This window comes from Fukomys damarensis, unplaced genomic scaffold (assembly GCF_012274545.1).
Source record: "Fukomys damarensis isolate Sample0158 unplaced genomic scaffold, DMR_v1.0_HiC HiC_scaffold_32, whole genome shotgun sequence".
NCBI classification, from domain to species: Eukaryota; Metazoa; Chordata; class Mammalia; order Rodentia; family Bathyergidae; genus Fukomys; species Fukomys damarensis.
The window spans coordinates 26,113,370-26,128,268 of record NW_022900944.1 but is presented as its reverse complement, the minus strand read 5'-3'; positions in this window follow the sequence as shown (position 1 = coordinate 26,128,268).

The following is a 14,899-nucleotide window of genomic DNA, read 5'->3' as shown; positions in this document are numbered from 1 at the left end:
AAGATATTTAGAGAATAACTATTGCCACTACTCTTTAAACTTGTCAGTGAAATTGAAAGGGCAGCAATACTTCCTAATTTATTCATGGAAGGAAGTGTTACTTTGATTCCAAAAGCAGGGAAATACCCAACCAAAAAAAGAGAATTATGGGCCCATCTCCCTAATGAACATAGATGCAAAAATCCTCAATAAAATATTGGCAGACAGAATATAGAGGGTCATCAAGAAGATCATATACCCTGACCAAGTCAGATATATCCTAGAGATGCAAGGATGATTCAGCATATGTAAATCAATAAATGTAATACACAATATTAAGAGTCAAGGGCCAAAATCATATAATCTTCTCTATAGATGCAGTGAAAACATTCAAAAAATTCAACACATATTCATGATAAAAACCCTACAGAATATTGGAATAGATGGTCTTTATTTCAATCTGATAAAAGCCATCTATGAAAACCAACAGACACCTGCATATTAAATGGCCTAAAACTGAAAATCTTCACACTAAAATCAAGAACAAGACAAGGATGTTACACTATCACCACTCCTCTTCAATATAGTTTTACCCAGGTGTGGTGGAACACACCTGTAATCCCAGCACTAGGGAGGCTGAGGCAGGAGGTTTGCTATGAGTTCAAGACCAGCCTGGGCTACATAGTGAGTTCCTGGTATATATATATATATATATATATAGTTTTAGAAATATTATCCACAAAAATTGGACAACAGAAAGAAATAAAAGCAATAAAGATAGGAAATGAAGAGGTTAGACAGTCATTATTTGCTGATGATATGACACTCTACATAGAAGATCCCAAAAACTCTGCCAATAGACTTCTAGACTTAATTGACAGATGAAAAATAACAGCTGGATACAAGGTAAACTCAAAAATCAATAGCCATCTTCTAGAAAAATAACAGACTCACTGAGAGTGAAATTAGGGAAACAAGCCCTTTCACAATAGCATCCAAAAAAATGAAATATCTAGGAATCAATCTAACACAGGTAGTAAGAGACATCCACATTAATAACTACAGCACTCTGAAAAAAGAGATTGAAGAGAATATAAGGAAATTTAAAGACATCCCCTTTCCTGCAAAGGAAAAACCAATACAGTGAAAATGGCCATACTTTGAAAACTACTGTATTGATTCAATGCAATCCCTATGGAAATCCCAACAGTATATTTTAGAGAGTTAGATAAAACCAAAAATTCACTTGGAATCGGAAGAGACCTAGTATAGCAAAAGAAATTCTAGGGGGTATCACAATTCCCAACCTGAAACTATACTACAAAGCCACTGTAAAAAAAAAGAATGATATGTCAAAAAAAAAAAAGACCCAAGGATCAGTGGAATAAATTAGAAGATACAAAAACAACTCCAGACAGACTACCCTACCTCATCTTTGACAAAGGAGCCAACCATCTTCACTGGATGAAAGATAACCTCTTTAATAAGTGGTGTTGGAAAAACTGGATTTCAACTTATCAAAGATTAAAATTAGATCCCTATATTTCACCATGCACTAAACTAAAATCCAAGTAGATAAAAGATACAAATATTAAAACAGAAACACTAAACTTGCTCAAAGTTAGGTAGAACTCTTGAAGACATTGGTATAGGAAAAGACTATGAACAAATCCACAGTAGCAAAGGAACTAGAACCAGCAATTGGGATTTCATCTTTTTTAAAAAGCATCTTTACTGCAAGAGAAATCACCAAGAGAGCAAGAGACAACCTACTATGTGGGAAAAAAATTTTACGAGATGTTCCTCAGAGAAAGTTCTACTATCTAGAATATATAAAGAACTAAAAAAAAGAAAAAATCAGTCCACCCATATTAAAACCCAATTCAAAAATGGGCATCTGAAATGAACAGACATTTCTCAAACAAGTAAAAGCAGCAAATAAATATATGAAAAAATGTTCAACATCACTGGTCATTTGAGAGATGCAGATCAATACAATACTGAGATTCCATCTCACCCCAGAAAGAATGGCTGCTATCAAAAAATAAACGAATAATAAATTCTGGTGGGGTTGTGGGGAGAAACAAACCCTTCTTCATTGTTGTTGGGATGGCAGACTGATGCAACCACTATGGAAATCAATTTGGAGATTCCTCAAACAACTAGGATTAGAGGTCCCATTTAACCCAGCTATTCCTTTTCTGGGTATCTTCCCAAAAGAATCATACCACAGCAATATATGCCCACTTATGTTTATAGCAGCACAGTTTGCAATAGCTAAAACTTGGAAACAGTCAATTGCCCATCAACTGGAGACTGAATAAAGAAAAACATTTTTTAATAAAATGGAATACTACTCAGCCATAAAGAATGTGAAACTAGAGGTATTTATGACTAAGTGGATGCACATTGAGGCCATACTCATAAGTAAAAGTAATAAGACACATGTGTATTGGAAAATTTCTCTGCCGTGAAAATCTAACAGTTCAGATAAGGATCAAAATGTATAATTGATTTTGTAATAGAAAGGAAAAGTCTAAAAGTATAGGAAATGGGAGGGGTTAGGGCAAAGGCAAGAAGGGAAAAGAAAAAAAAATATGGAAAGGAAAAACATGTAAATAATGTCTTTCTAAACAGGGAAGGAGGGGGTGAAGGGAGTGCTGTGGAATAAGAACCAAAGAAAGTCATGGAAAGGTACAAGATCCCAATGATGAATTCAGCTGTATTTTATACCTTAAGTGTAGCAATAAACAACAACAACAACAACAATAATAAACCTCATACCACTTTCCACAATGGCTGTACTAATTTATGTTCCTGCCATCTGTGTAGAAGGGCTCCATTTTCTAGAAGCCTTGCCAACAGTAAATGTTCTTTGGATTTTGGATAGCCATTTTGACTGAGGGGAGATGGACTCTGATTGTGAGTATACTATTTCTAATCCTTCTTCTTTCTCCCACTCTGCTCCCTGTTCCGTATGGATGCCATGAGAAAGAGAATTCATTTGAATTCTTTTCTTTACATATTGAAGTTATTACCTGAGAGTTATAGGGTATTAGTGACGAAAAGGTCTACCACTTCTGTGCCTAACTTCCCCTGAAAATGTAAAAATGCGTGAACTCTCTCAAGATAAATGTAAAAAGTTTTAACTGATTCCTACGATTCAGAATCTAAGACCAGCCTACAGAGGGCTGGTAGGAAAGTAGGACTCCTGAGGGAGGTGTAGGTGTGGGAGAAAAGCTTTATGCGATGTAGGAGGAAGAGGAAATGGGATTAGGGTTCACATACAACTATGGAAAGTAGATGACCTGGACATGGAGAAGGTGTGCTGGAAAATCATTCTCAGGACTATTCTTTTAGGTGTAACTAAATTAACTAAAGAGGTCACATATGTTAAAGAAAAGAAGCAATAAGAATATTGAGCTAATGAGAATGTCACTTGGACTCTGAGACTAAGATCACTTGATTACTTCCTTAAACTCATTGAAATTTTCAAAAATACAAAAGTAACTCAGTGTTTATCTAATAACTCTTTGTATCTATGTTGCAAATGGTAATTTCCTAGTAAGCAGAGGATAAGGATGAGCATAAATTAGTCTTGATTCCATGTTTCATACTTGAGTTATCAAATTTAATGAACACATCACTGTGTCATTTACTTTTTCACTGTTAGAACAGAATAGCCGACACTCAGAAGTTAAGTGAGGAAAAGTTTATTTAGCTCAGAGTTTGTAGAGGTTTCAGTCCATAATCAGCTGGCTCCAAGGCATAGTGGCTCATGACAGAAGGGCAACTCTTCATGGCAGACCAGAAGATAGCAAAGCAACAAAGGAATTTAAGACTATATTTTGGCCCCCTTTATCTTTTTTTTTTTTAAGTGTAGGAAGAATTTACTGAGAGAAAGGTAATTTCTGTTTAAGAGAGACCAAAGGGGAACTGAAAAGGGTGTTGCTGGCTGACCCAACTTCTCAAAGGTATTTTTCAGGACAAAGCCATGAGGTGAGATGGGTTCAAGGTGTAACAAAACTATAGTCAACTAATAAACATTACAAGAACAATTGCTTAGGTAAGAGTGATCCAATGAGAAATCACAATGTGGACAAAACTAAGAACAACCAATAAGGTTATGACAAGTATAGTCACTTGGGTAATACTGATTACATGGGGATCCAATGGGGAAACAAGTCAGGTAGTGAGTCTACAAGGAATGAACAAGGATTTTCTGTTGTAAGGAGTGGGTCAGGGATCTTTCTTGGAAGATAATGGTCCCCCACCTAGGTGATTGATGCCTATTTAGAATATCAGTCACTGCTATTCACGCTACATGGGTGTAATAGCTTCTCTTCTTTTACATTGTTGGATTTAAGTGAATGTGTCTGGATTGTCTTCATGTTGGCTTCTCCACTGTCTTCTATGCTGGTTCCTCATGTGCTGGCCCTTTATAACTGCCTACAAGATATATAATTATCTTACCTATGTACAATATACCCCCTCTGAAGAAGTACCCCTAACTGCTGTGAGGGTCAAAGGGCAAACACCATTCTGGCTACGTTTGGCTAAAGACGGTGGTACTTGTGATCAGCAATTACAGTTTTTCTACAGAGAGTCTATCTAAAGACCCTTTAAGGGCATCAGGAATTGTCATCTTGGCTAGGCATACAGCTTTGAGTCTGGAGAAGACAAAGCCAAAGAAAAAGTTAAGAATATATGGGCCAAATATTAAGGTCATCAGGATTGCTATGAATATAGCCACCAGGAGGAAATAGTAACGGCCTATTTTATCTTATCCGTACTACTTTGGGTACTACTCACACCCTTAAGCCTGGTTCCCTTGAAGCTAGTGTTGCACCATAAAACAACAAACTAGATTCAGCCATCTCCAAAAAAGCTCCATTTAAGACTTCATGAGCTTCGGGGTAACATCTATTTACAAATTGTAACAATCATTTAGTACCCTGATGGTCTTAAATACTTTGGAAGGAAAGGAAGGGAGCCTATATGTAAGAATTTTACCTATAAAAATGATAAAATGAAAAAATGGAAATAAAGTTTTTGTAAATAGAAAAGGGAGGAGGGGGTGAAGGGAGTATGAGGAAAAATGAGAACCAAGACCTGTCATGTAGAGATACAAGATCCCAATGATGAATGTAACTGTACTGTATACCTAAAATGTACCAATAAACTCAATGAGAAAAATATGTCTATCATATTTCTGCTTAGTTACCTTACTTAGAAAGCTGAATATAGGATTTTGAACATCTCAAAACACTAATAAATTTACAAGCTGGGCATGAAGGTACAGGAAACGCCCAATTGAATATTGGGTATTTTTCCCATAATGTTATATAATTCTAAGCTCAAAAGAAACTCAATTATTATACTCTTTCACTGCATTTTCTGGAAGAAGCATTTCATGTAAACAAAATCTGGGGCCAAAAAATGAAAGATTATATTGAAAAAAGTTTTGGTAGGATAAATGTCTCTGATAGGGGAAATATGGGATTGTACTTGTTGTGAGTGCTCCACCATAACCAATGTGTGGTGGTTGAAGGTGATATCAGCGTGAATGGCTTTGGGATCTACCTGTCAAATTTGGTGGGGTACACCTTTGGGTGTGTCTGAGTAGATGATAGACATGTGACCTTGGGGTGTGGAATATTGGCTTCCTGACCCTTTTCTCTTTGAGTTTTCCCCTTTTTCTGCTTTCCTACTACCATGTAGTGAGTAGCTTTGCTCCTACATAACTTTCCCCCATGATGTTCCTGCATTGGAGTCATCTGACCATAGACTTAGTCCCCTGAGGACATCATTAAATGGCTCCTTCTTTAATTTTTTTGTAAATGAGATTTTATGTCCTATCAACAAGAAAACTCCCTAGTATTCCTTACAAATAAATTTCTTTCACTCTCCTTATAGTTGATAATATTGAAGGTAAAATCAAGGTAAAGACTTTCGTGAGATTGGATGTTGGTCTGAGTCCAATGAGCATGCTGTTTTTTCCTTAGCTGTTATTTGCAAATGAGGAAATGAAACATTAGTTCAATTTTCCCCTTTTGGATAGAATCATAGAATGGACATTGCTAGATTTTTTTTTAAATGCCATAAAGTAAAGAAATGCTATTCCAGGTGGCCAATAAATATGTGATAGGTCATTCTCACAACACTCAGATTCATTTAGGAGTCACTATTCTCATTTAATAGAAAAAAAATGCAGAGTGCAGAAACCTGTATGAGAGGAAATAATAATCAATTTTTCTTCATATGTTGTTGGAAAAGTCTTCTCCTTCCCACTTTAAATAATTCTTACCAACCAGATCCAAGAAGCACTAATAGCACAGTTATACAGTCTAAAAACAACAAAGGTAGCTCATCTAAGAAAAAAAGAAAGTAACAATACATATGAGATATGAAACACATGCTTTACCTCAATACTATTTATTCTTTTAATTTATTGGAACGTACTTGTATTTGTAGAATGAGACAATGGTCCAAATTAATGTTTTTCTACGTATTTTAGAAGCATTTGTATAAATCCTAATAGGGGGAAATATTTAAATCCATGTTTTGATACAACTACATTAAATGTCATTCTTGTCAAATATAATATTTGAATGTGAAATGGAATTTTATATCTAGAAAAAAAATGGTCCACTTTGGGAATAGTTTGATTACAGGCTATAAGCAGAATGCCAGGTGGGGATTCAGCTGCTTTGGCAGTTTTCCAAGGAAGCTTACACCTGGATTACCATATGTTTCCATGTAGCCAGCAAGTTATTGTGCTAAAAAATAAATGCACATATAAAACCAGAGAGTTGCAGCACAAAGCTAGAGCTTGCAGAATATGGAGACATTGTGCAGCTAATTAATTTATGGTTAATAGGAGCAGAGACAACTATTTATAAACATGTTTAAGTGTTATTACACAAATGCTAACACTGACATTATTTAAAACTAGTGTTTATGCAACTATTTTAAAGGGATATATAATAAGGAGGCATTACCTTGTCTTGATCAAGAGGTTTCAGTGGTAATTTGGAAACAATGAACTGGAAGTCTGGAGACCTGGATTGATTCCGGGCAATGAATTGTGTGTGTGTGTGTGTGTGTGTGTGTGTGTGTGTGTGTGTTGCTTTAAACAACAAGCAAACCATGACTCTTCTCTAAAGAAGTGAAATAGTTTCTCACTGAAGCAAATGGAGACCTGCTCAGAACAACTCTTTAGTACAGTGCCCTGCCTGCTGGGTACCAGATATCTCATGAGGACAATGACACAAATTGTCCAATTGCTAAAAAGGAGTCAGAGGACTGATGGCAGGGAACTAGAATGAGAAACAAACGAGCCAGAACAAAAAGAGAGCCAAATAACATGGCTGGTGGTGTACAATTAGAGGATTAAGTGCTCCCAATACTCCTAAAGCTTCAACTTTCAGTGATCTAATTGCTTAAAATATTCTGCACTACCAGACCAGTAGTTTCATTGACTGGTACCACAACCCTACACATGCCTACACACAGAGATGCACCTGCATGGCACGGGGTGGTACAAATTTTAGGAAACATGGAATTGTACAGAAAACTACTTTGAGTAAGCAATAATGAACTTTTTACAAAAGATAAAAGGTTTTACTTGTGCTTTTAAGAAGCCACAGAAGGCTAGAAAAGTGAGGCCAGGACATAGTTGGATTTAGGAGCTTCACAAACAACAGAAATTAGAGCAGCCAAACATAATGTAAAATATCAGCTCTAAAAGTCCGGAGATATTCCAACTGTTAGGCAGAGGAAGAATTAAGCTGCAAAAGCAAAATGAACCCATGAACCTGGATGACTCAGAGCACTGCAGGCAGCTGGTCTGTTTAATATATGTGTTTGCTGATAATTCCTTCTTTGTGATAAGAACAATCATACTTTCTTATAAGGAAATAAAATAAATGAAGAAACAAATTTAAAATCTCTTAGACTTCATTCATAATTTTGGAAAATATGCAACAGCATTCTGTCTGAAGGAGTCACACATACTGGGAGAGACAGCCTAGCTAGGGCTTCGTTTGAGAAGTCAGAACTTTTGTCCCATATTACATGGGACAAATTAATCAAACCCCATACTTCAATGTCCTCATTGATAAAATATAAACTTATGAGAAGTACATTGTAAGAATGGCATGAATATTAAATTAAATGAATTAAGCTCCTGTCACCAGAAAAATAACACACTTATGAAAGCAGTACTGGTGGAGAAGGAAAAAAAAAGCCTTAGAGGAGATGGTGATGGGGCCAGGGTATGGAGAGGGTAAAAGAAAGCCTGTGTGGTGGTTTTGTGCTAACGTTAGAGAATCAGGAGCTGAAAGTTCCCTTGTTTAGTCCATGTTTGTTTACATTTCTTCCTCTTTGGACTTTCACCTGGCTAGAATTAAATGCATAGATTCCACCAAGAATGTTGGGAGGGTTTGACACAGTGGTACAGGGATCTAGGTCTAAGGTTTATCAGGAAGGTAAAGGGGTGTAAACCTCAGCACCCCTCTTCTTTGGAAGTGAGAAGCTGAATCAACCGGTTCACATGGATTTATTATTTTCAGAAAAGTTTGAAAAGAGAATAATTTAAACTACAGTGGAACAGAGTGCACTCTCTTCAATTTGACTTTTAACCCTCAAGTGTTTTTGGACACATCATGGATAGATTTCAGCATATGAACCCAAACCATCAATACCTCCACTTCATACTCTGCATTACTATGGTTTTCTATTTGAATGACTTCACTAGAAAACTATTCTGATTTGGAAGAAATCTCCATAAAAATGAGTTGCAAATAACTTTGCTGGTTTCTGGAATATACACAAATATGCAGATAAACAGCCAATGGTTCAAACTGAGAAGAATAGTTTGCTTCTCAAAATTCCTCAAATTTAGCTTCAAATTTCTCACCTGGTTCTCCTCCTCAAACCTACACTATTGTATAATAATCTTTATTCAATATTAAGCTTCGCGGAGAAAGATTCACTTTAGATACCAAAGCATTAGAGTAAGTGGGTTGGCCAATAGTCCTATTAAGATTATATATTTCTGTAGTATTGTTAGAAATCTAAGATTACACATAGAAATTTTGTTAAGAACAAATTAAACTGGAATACATTTAATTGTAATAATCTACAATGAAGTTCTTCTCAGTTACTTCTATGTTTGATTTAGTTTGCTCTGGTTTTCCTGGTGTTGGAGTCACTGGTGGACAGCCAGTGGCAATAAAGTGCAAGTGTAGAGGTCGTGACATTATAAGAGCAAGTCACACAGAACAGTGCCAAGTAGCACATTTACATAGATAGTGGAGGAGGAGCAAGGTAGTCTAAGAAAACCTTTCATTCCATCAGATTTCCCCAATGAAAATGAAAGAATTTATTTATAAAATGGAATACTACTCAGCCATAAAGAATGATAAACTAGAGTCATTCATAGGAAAATGGATGCATATTGAGGCCGTGCTCTTAAGTAAATTAAATAAGTCAAACATGTATAAATCCTGAATAGTTTCTCTGGTGTGAAAAACTAACAGTGTACATAAGATTCAAATGGTATAATTGACAATGTAAAATAGGAACAAAAGGGATAAAGCTGTAGGTGGGAGGGGTAGGGGAAAGGAAATAAAGAGAAAGGAAAACTATGGAAATACCAAAAAATGGAAACAAAGTGTTTGTAAATAGGGAAGGGAGGAGGGGTGAAGGGAGGGCAGGGTTAAGGGGAAAAATGAGAACCAAGACCTGTCATGTAAAGGTACAAGATACCAATGATGAATGTAACTGTACTGTATAGCTAAAAAGTACCAGTAAACTCAGTGAGAAAAAAATTTATTTCTCATCAATATCTAATCAAAATGAAAATGTTCTTATTCTAGAAGGAGACTAATTGTACAACCTATAGATTTCCACATGGATAGATGCTTTTTCAATACATTTTAACTTATAAAGTACTTAAATTAGTTTATATGAAAAATTGGAAGTGTCTTGGAAGTTTATCCTTAAATATAAGAGGAATTTCATAGAATTTTCAAGAAATTTGGCCATACTAAAATGTCTACTTATTACTTGTAATGAATACGTGAAACTAAGATATCAACAATTTTTTCAAGTTTTCCTATGTACTCTAAAGGAAAGCCTGACTTAATCTTTGCTTTCTAATAATAATTATCCCACAAATATTAGTGTCAAAAACAAGAGATAAAAGAAAAACAGGAATAAGGAAATCATAAGGCAAAGCAGGACTTTATGCTAAATGTTATATGACCTTTATTTGGTTCTTTGCCCTCAAAGAACTCCAGAAAACAATCGGTATTTATCCTGAAATTGAAGTGCATTAGAATTGGTGGCAATCTTATTAAAGCAAGAAATAACTAAGCCAATGTCCATGTGTCATTGTCTGCACAGTCTTTTCGAAGAAATCACAGAATGTCTGCATTTCTACAAAAACAGACAAAAATCAAATAATATAATTTTAGATAGCAATTACATCATTTTGTTAGAAAGTGTGTCCACCAAATACTTGCTACTTATAATAAAGATCCTCTTTTTGAATGGCTTGATCATTTAGTTTAGGATTTTACTAACATGGAATTAAAAGAACATTACACGAAAGTTTCACTTAACTTGGATATATTGATTTTGCGTACTAGAAAAGCAGCTACAGGTGAAAACTCTAACACCAGCCACACCAGGGGCTGGAAAGAAAGGCAACACTTTCATCTGATGAGATCTTCCTTACGCAGTCTGAAATGTGGCCCTGTATGAGCCACAGCTTTCTGAAAGATGCATAGAATCAGTCACTCAGATTTCCCTTGAAGAAAAACAAACAGACAAACAAACAAACAAACAAACAAATGCCAGATTGACAGTGCAACTGAGTGCAGAGGATTCATATTGTTATTCCTTGGCCAAAGAAAATTTTATTAAAGAATTGAGTTTGTCTCATACGTTATTGACCTTACAATATTAAAAACAAAACAAAGAAAGAACAACAACACACTCAATCACCAGCATCAGTTTTATTTCAGTCAACGTAAAAATACTGAAAGCTGTGGAAGCAAATTTGGACTTTTGGGTAATTTGAAACACAGATATTTGTTACCGTTGGACTCTCCTTCACCCATAGCTATAATTTTCTGAAGGCGAGAATAAACTGCCCCTTTGAGGATGAAGCAGGGTCTACTGACCTCTGTCTCTCCTCACTTAAAGAGAAACTGCTGGATGTTATTAATGTCTCTCCATTGAGTATATTTTTCTTGTGTAACATTGAATAGAATGTTTGAGTGTCAGTTTGTCCAGGCTGCAATCGAAGGTAAAAGTTAAGTAGAGTTTTATAGAATTATGGAACTGCAAAAATAAATAAGAAATGACTAAATGATTAAATAAAGAAGAAAATAAGAAAGACAGTTCATTCTTAAGAAGCTATGGTGTCAATGCCTGGTTTACATTCTGGCTTATGCACTTGTCAGCCAAAGACTCTGAGTCCGTGTTTGGTCCACAGGCACGGTATTAAGTTCCCCAGAAATTAGAAGTAAAAAAAAATCCCAGAGAAGAGTGTGTTTGGGACTTACTGGCAGATGCACATTTGGGCCGAGCAGTGCTCTGGATGTGCCAGGGTGCAGAGTTGGAAAAAAGTGCCTCCATTCCTAGGGATTCCGGTGATAATTGATGGCGTTAGTGGCACTGATACTCTCTGCAGTATTCTCTTCTACACCTGCTTATCACAAGAAAAGATGTATACATTAAATTACATAAGTTATGACATAATCAGCTTGCTCTGTTTCATTGTATAACTAGCATTCTGAAGAGTAGCTAATTTAGTACTAGTAGCTAATTTAGTATATGCGCGGGACAGCAATTTCTACAGAAAATATTGGTTTGCTCAATACTAGTATCCTTTACTCAAAATTTAGCCAGACAGTCCAACAAAGAAATACTTACAATGCCACCTCGAGTCAGCAAGATTTCAGAATCCAAAAGGGTATCTCAGGGAAATGGTCATAAATGCCATACCTTTCTCCAGACATGATACAGCAAACCACTCAAGCTTCTCTATCTCGGCCTACTAGTATGCAAAATTGAAAACACTATCAGCTTCTTCTGAAGGATTGCCATGAAAATACATCTTAAACTTTGGAAATATTTCAGGACTAGACAAGGCAAAGCATGCTCGCTCTGTTACATGCAATATGCAGTGAAAATACGGTATGTCTTAGCTTCCAATTTCTAACCTAAATCGCTCAGCTCCATCTTACAATTCACATGTATCAATTTATCAGATGGTTCCATAGAATTCCAAAATCTGAACTAAATTCTCTACAGCAAGGGTGCAGACTTCCCTAGCTGGTAGTACTAATAATAACTTAAACTCAAGACTAGGACAAGCGAAGATTTTATTCTGCTTTACGAAAGTTAGACTATGCCCTACGTATTTCTCTGAAATTCAATCGCCTAAATCACTTACTCAGTGCTTACATGAATAGGTGGAACTTGGTTCACTTCCATAACTCTCAGGTACAGGTAACTTTATGTCCAAACCACAAGGCGACCTAAGTGCTCAGTGTTCCTAATGTCTACTTTGCCCTCTTGCAAGCCGCTGTCCATGCTTATAACTCAGAACTTTTAGCAATGAAATAAATAAATTACTAAGTCTTTCTCCACTGGCTTCTCCCATAAGCACCCCTCCTCTAAAATGCTCCTTTTCTCTCCTAATTTCTGGTCACACTTTAGTTGATACAATTCCTGTCTTGCAGGGATAGCTAAAGCTTACTAAAAACAAACACGTTCTGTGTAAGGTCTTACTAGTCTGTACTCTTTTATTTTATTTTTTCATTAAGTTTATTGGTACATTTAGGTGTAAACTATGATGACACTGATCATTGGGAATTTGTACATTTACTTGATATATCTTGGTTAGTATTTTCCCCCATTCCCCTGCCCTCCTTTCTACCCTTCTACCACTCCCGATTTTCAAAGACTTTGTTTCCACTTTTTTCCTTTTCTCATATTTTTCTTTTCCATTCTTTCCCTTACTCTTTCCACTTCCTCCTCCTCTTTAAGCCACTTCTCCCTGTTTCAAAATACCTGTTATACATTTTGATTCTTACTTACACTTTCAGTTTCTCACTCCAGAGAAACTATTTGGTACTTACACATGTCTGTTTCATTGATTTCACTTAAGAGTATGGTCTCAGTGTGCATCCATTGAGCTATAAATAACTAGTTTCTCATTCTCTTTCACTCAGTAGTGCTAACATATATTACATATATAGTCTTCTTTTTCCAGTCTCCATTTGATGGGCAATTGGGCTATTTCCAAGTTTCAGCTATTACAAACTGTGCTGCTAGAAATATGGGTGAGCATATATCACTTGTGATATAATTCTTTTAATTATTTTGTGAAGATAGCCAGCACGGGAATACCTGGGTCACATGGGACCTCTAATCCTAGTTTTTTGTTATATCTTCATATTGATTTCCCAAGTGGTTGCACCAGTTGACACTCCCACCTACAATGGAGAAGGGTTCGCTTCTCCCCATATTGCTGCCAGCATTTGTTATTGGTTGATTTCTTGATAACAGCCATTCTTTCTGGAGTAAGAGGCAATCTCAGTGTTGTTTTCATCAGTATCTCTCAAATAAGTGATGTTGAGGATTTTTTGTTGCTTATTGCTGCTTTTACTTCTTTGTCTGAGAACTGTTCATTTTACCTGCCCATTTTTGGATTCAGTCTAAGTTCTTTATATATTCTAGATAATAGTTATTTGTCTCAGGAATAGCTAGTAAAAAATTTTTCCCACATTGTAGGTTGCTCTTAGCTCTGTTGGTGGTTCTTCTTTCAGTGCAGAAGCTTTTTCTAAAGTTTATTGGTACACTGTAGGTTTACAGTACAGTTACATTCATCATTGGGATCTTGTACTTTTACATGATGTATCTTGATAATTTTTTCTCCCTTCCCCTGCCCTCCCTTCACCCCTCTACCCTTCCCTATTTACAAAGACTTTGTTTCCATTTTTTCCTTTTCTTATATTTTTTCTTTTCCATTTGTTTCCATTTTTTCCCTTTCTCAAAATTTTTTTCTTTTCCCAGAAGCTTTTTAGTAAGGTAAGATCCCAGTTGTTAATTCTCTGTGCTAGTTCCCTTGCTAATGAGTTTTTGTTGTTGTTGTTGTTGTTGTTGTTGTTGTTTATAAAATCTTTTCCTGTGCAATATCTTCAAGAGTTCTACCTAATCTATCTTTCAGCAAGTTTAGTATTTCTGTTTTGTTTTTTTTTTTGTGGGGGGGGTGGGGGGTTGAACTTGGGTCCTTGTGCTTGACAGGCAGGAGGCAGAATCGCTGAGATAAATCCCCTGCTCTAGTGTTTCTGTTTTGATATTTAGATATTTAATCCACATTGATTTTAGTTTAGTGCATGATGAACCATATGGGTCTTATTTTAATTTTTGGCAGGTTGAAACTCAGTTTTTTGAACACTATTTATTAAAGAGGTTATCTTTCCTCCATTGTGGATAGGTGTCTGGGTGTCTCCTTTGTCAAAAATGAAGTGGGTTAGTAGGTCTGCAGTTGTTTCTACATCTTCTGATCTATTGCATTGATCCTCGGGTCTGTTTCATTGCTAGTACCATGCTGTTTTTATCACAGTTGTTTTGTAGTATAGTTTCAGGTTGGGGATTGTGATGGTCCCTGTCATATCTCTATTACCTAGAATTGCTTTTGCTAGTGTAGGTCTATTTGGTTTGCAATATCTCTAGTTCTGTGAAATATGGTTTTGGGATTGCAATTGGGATTGAATCAATATAGCATTTTTGATGGTAATGCCATTTTCATTATGCTAGTTCTTCCTGTCCAACAGCAGGTACTGTCTTTTCCATTTTCTCATTCTCTTCCATCTCTTTTTTCAAAGTGCTGAAGTTT